Source organism: Vombatus ursinus, unplaced genomic scaffold (genome assembly GCF_900497805.2).
Source record: "Vombatus ursinus unplaced genomic scaffold, bare-nosed wombat genome assembly UNPS02009770.1, whole genome shotgun sequence".
NCBI classification, from domain to species: domain Eukaryota; kingdom Metazoa; phylum Chordata; class Mammalia; order Diprotodontia; family Vombatidae; genus Vombatus; species Vombatus ursinus.
Window position 1 is genome coordinate 4,692,357 of NW_020949548.1, and position 5,592 is coordinate 4,697,948.

The window sequence follows — 5,592 nt, forward strand, 5'->3', positions numbered from 1 at the left end:
ATAGATAGATAGATAGATAGATAGATAGATAGATAGATAGATAGATAGATAGATAGATTTATATGGATATAGATGGTTATCATCTTTAGTTCACTATCAAAGAGGACCAAAATGGCACCACTATGTTGTGGTCAAGGTAGAGTGTATCTGACTGTGGTTGATCAGATCAATATAAGCTCAGAAGGCTCTGCCACAGGTCGGGAACAAACAGTTCATATGGGTGTATATATGTGTGTATATCTATATCTATATCTATATCTATATCTATATATATGTAGAAATAAATATATAGATATACTTTATGCCGTACCCCAAGGAAAATGTAAACCTCTTTGAAGACAAGGACTGACTTACTTTTGTGCCTTACTTTTGTTAGCCCAGTATGTATCACACTCTCTGGCACCCAACAAATCAAGCAACAAACATTTAGTAAGCACCTATTGTGTGCTAAGAAATGTGTTTGTTGATTGATAGATTCATATAGGCTGGCAGTGCAATTTGTATTCATTATCTCACTTAAGATTCACAACAACCCTTTGAGGTAAAAGTTACCCATTTTACAGATGAGGAAGCTGAGGCTAAGAGAGATGTTAATTGGCTTGCCCAAGGTCACAATACTAGTAAATATCTGAGGTGGCATTTGAAATTTGGTCTTCCTGTCTCTCTGTCCAGTGCTCTCTTCACTACACCAGGGATAATTCTCAGACCCTAAGGGCAAAGTATACAAATGTATAATTTTGTCTTTGATGTGAAAGCAGTACAATTCATTTCCCTCGTTCTGCAGTCACACTGAACACTAATTATCAGTAATGGATCAGTGCCAGATTAATGAGGCTTTGGCCTGATGTTTTGCTTTAGTCTGGATTTCTCCCTTCCCCCATAAAAGCATCTTTAATAACAAAATAATTTTTACCGAAGTGAAAGCAGAATCACATGCTGGCAATATTTTTGAAGACTGTCATTTTTTGTTCATGCCATCTTTTAAAAAATTAAATATTTTATATTTTATTTTTGTTTTCAGTTCTAAAATCTCTTCCTCCCTCCATCCTCCCTCCCCACTCATTGACAAAGTTAAAAATAGCCTACTCATCACACATATGAAGTCATCCAAACATAATTCTTCATTAGCCATGCTCCACCTCCCCTAACAAAAAAAGCAAGAAAAATAAAGAAAAAAAATATGCTTCAATCTGTACTGAGTCTATCAGTCTCCATCCATCTAAAGACAGATATCATTCTATACCACATGCTCTCTGGAGTTGTGATAGATTGCTGCACTGATCAGTTACCAAATCTTTCAAAGTTGAATATCTTTATGTTATTACTATTGCTGTGTAGAATGTTCTTCTGGTTCTTATTACTTCACTCTGCATCAGTTCACATAAATTGAAGAATGTACATAGTTGCAGTTTTGAACTGATCCAACCATTCTGAAGAGCAATATGGAACTATGACCAAACAGCTATAGAACTGTGCATACCCTTTGATCCAGCAATAGTACTAATAGGTTTGTATCCCAAAGAAATCATAAAAAGGGAAAAGGACCCACATGTACAAAAATATCAACAGCAGCTATATATGTGGTAGCAAAGAACTGGAAATTGAGAGGATGCCCATCAGTTGGGGAATGGCTGAACAAGTTGTGGTATATGAATGTAATGGAATACTATTGTGCTATAAGAAATGAGCAGGTGGATCTCAGAAAAAAACATGGAAAGACTTATATGAACTAATGCTGAGTGAAATGAGCAGAACCAGGAGAACATTGTACATAGTGACACTGTCCAATGATCAACTATGACTGACTTAGCTCTTCTCAGCAATAGAATGATCCAAGACAATTCCAAAAGACTTTTTTTGTGGCATTTACCTTTTGTTCTGTTTCTTCTTTCACAACATGACTAATGTAAAAATATGTTTCCATGATTGCATACATATAATCTATATCATATTGTTTGCTGTCCTGGGGAGGGGGAAGGAAAGCGTGGGAGGGAAAAAATTCGGAACTCAAAATCTTATAAAAATGAATGTTGAAAAGTATCTTTAAATGGAATTAGAAAAAAATACTATTTAAAAAATAAACATGACAAGTTTATTTCAGCTTTAAAATATCCTAATAGAAAGCTTTTACTCCCAGCATCAAATCTCCAGGGAATCTTATGGAAAGCCATTCCCTGTATGCCAGGAGTTTAATGAATCTCCAAAACAGGAGCTTCATTTTCAGGAGCTCTCTCTGAACAGGGAACCAATAGTTAGCTAGCTAGGATATATATGGATCTTGCAGTGGAATGCTGAAGTGAGCTCAAATAGGTTCATAATAGCTGATTGTTAAATTTTCAGGTTAACCGTGTAAGCCTCAGAAACTAGTAAATACTACAAATTGGGCTTGAATTGTTATTTTGTTGATTGTCACTCTACAGTTGACAAAGTAATGGAGAAAATGTTAATAATGCAAATTAAACTTAAAGTGTATCGCATAAATATTTTTTTTCTTCAGAGAGCCAGTTGTTAAACATTTACCAGCATACCCTTGGTAAGGTTGGCAAAGTACTTTCTCAAAAATCATCTCATTTGATTCTCACAACAACCCCGTGAGGTATTCAATCTTTACAGATGAGATAACTGAGGCTGAGAGAGATTAAGTGACTTGCCCAGGATTACACAGCTAAGTATGTGAACTAAGTATTCCAAACTAAGTATTGTAAACTCAGGTCTTCCTAAATCCAAATCAAGAACTCCAGCTTCTGTTCCAATTAGAAGCTTCTAAGACGTCTCTCTTCTGCAAGATGGCAGGCTCCTTGGCAGCCTGGATGTCTACCCATGGCCTGCTTTTCTCATACTCAAATTTGCAGGCTTTATGTTTTACAGTCACATTAAGATAAAAGAAGAAAGGATAAAGAGAAATGGACAGGAGAAGAAAGTTCCCTAAATCATCCCCTAAGCCAGCACACTATCCTCATTTATCCAACTCAAAGCACATTCTAAAGGTAGGGCCCTTGGCTCAACATAAAGTGATGCTAAGGTACCCTACCATGGAGCTCTGTTTTCTCATAAGCAGGGAGAACTCTACAATTCAGAGATGAATGAGACCTCCAGGTGGTCTTGGTAAAGGCACGCAAAAAATTTTCCACAGTCATCTAACTGTGAGGCCAGAGGGAGACATTTCAAACACTTTGTAATCTACTGGTTTTTAAAAAAAAATTTTTTTAACCCCTGATGAGGCCTCTAAAATCTTTCTATAATAGTCTTGTTAACAGCCTAGCTTTACCACTCTGACATTATCTCTGATTACTTTTTATGTAATCAGATGCTTCAATATCATCAATACCTTGAATCTACCCCCCATGTTTTCATTTGTTTGTCCGTTTGTTTATATTTATCCATTAAACAGCTCAATGGTAGCATGATAAGAAGAACAGCCTTAGAGTCAAGGAGATTTGATTTAATTTCCATCTGTGAGGCACAGGGGTTGCATCAACCTAATGATTCAGCACCTCCCCACACTCCAGGAACTCACTGAGACTATAATTTATAAAGCAGTTACAGATCTGCCTTGCTACAGGAAGATTCCTCACCTGAAGTTCCCTACTTTGATGATACCAAAGGTCCAGTTCAAAGAAAACGTCAGGTCAAAAACGTTTGCAGCGGCCATGTCATTTTCATTCATATCATTCTTTCTTATATATGTCAGTGTGTTCCAAGAATCTGTAATTGCATTTATACACACTAAAAAGCCCTCCATAAATTAGAAGAGGGTGTTGGACAGTTGTTGCGGCTGAAATAATTATCACTTTGTGTCCGGTTGAGTGTCATACATTCTCTGAACTTACCCAAGCTGATTCACGGACCACAGACTTATAATTGATCAACGGACCTTTTGAACAGGGTAGGCACAGAGTTTGAAATTTGCTGGCTTTGCCTGCCAGCCCCTAGAATCACCACATGTCACAGTGACTCATTTGAATTGGATTCCCCCTTAATTCGTAATTTTCTTGATTATTTCCAATTTACCCTGTATAAAGGTTGCTTGTATATTATTGTTTGCATACTGGCTCTCCTATCGGTTCCTCTCGATCAGGCACCGTCTATTACCTTTCTTTGGATTCCCAGCTATTAGCACAGTGCCTGCCACATAGTAAATGCTTAAGAAATGAGTATATAAGAGGCAGCTAGGTGGTATAGTGGATAGCGCTCTGGCCTTGGAATCAGGAGGACCTGAGCTCAAATCCTGCCTCAGACACATAACTCTCACTAGCTGTGTGACTCTGGGCAAGTCACTTAACCCTGATTACCTCACCAAAAAGCAAAAAAGAAATGTATGTCTACACTGACAGGTTGACTGCCATCCAGCCAAAGTTATCTCTCCTCTGTCGTGCCCACATAATGCTGCACCTCCCATCTCTATGCTTTTCTACTGGCTCTCTAGTCAAAACACAGGCTCAACTACCACTAAATAAATGTTTGTTGATTGATTGATTGAATGCAGCTCTTCATTCTATATAATAATAAAAAAATTACAACAGTGATTTTTCTATTCATTCATTCATTCATTCAGTAGTCATTTATTAAGCGAGCATTATGAGCCTTTGTCCTGGGCTCTGAGACAAAAAAAAAAAAACCGCCAAAAAAAAATCCCTCTTCTTACTAAGTGTCCATTCTATCAGAGTGAGAAAAGATTTACATAGACAAGTCAATACAAAATACAGGTGAAGTAAATTCAAAGTAATTCTGAGGGGAGGAAGAAAAGGCACTGACCAATGGGAGATCATGAAAGGCTTCATGAAAGAGGTGGCACATGACTTGAATCTTGAAAGAAGCCAGAGTCTAAAAGGCAGAGCTGAGGTGAGATTGCATTGCAAATATGAGAAACAGCCTGTGCAAAGACACAGAGGAAGAAGATGGCATTGTTAGTGGAAGGAAATCAACCAGGTCAGTTTGTTTGGAAAACAGTGTATAACAGGGAATAATATTAAATTAGTCATGGAAAGTATCTACTAAAGATGTCAAGCACCTCCCACGCCTCTCTGTCTGGGGTTATCAATTTTTCCTTTTTTTCTTTTTTTTTTTTTTTGACTAAGCAATGGGGTTAAGTGACTTGCCCAAGGTCACACAGCTAGTTAGTATCAAGTGTCTGAGGCCAGATTTGAACTCAGGCCCTCTGACTCCAAGAACAGAGCTCTATTCACTGCACCACCTAGCTGCCCCTATCAATTTTTCCAAAGGCAATAACTGAAGTTGCCAGGAAATCCTATAGATTTGGTCAAAATTAATTCTCAGAGCAATGAATTGGAGAGAAAACTTAGAGCTACGATAGCCTCTAGGCCAAGGTTTTGTAACCTTTCTTGTGCCATGAATACCTTTGGTAGTCTGGTGAAACCTATAGGTCCTTCTCAGAATAATGTTGTTAAATTCATAAAACAAAATGTGTAGGATTACAAAAGAAACCAATTATATTGAAATATGATGATCAAATAATAATTACAAAAATCTTAAGAGATAAAGAGTTAAAAACTTCGAAGTAGGCACATACCCTCCTACCAACCTTTCAGAATGAGGGACCAAAAAAAGACAAATGTGCTTAATGAACAAATC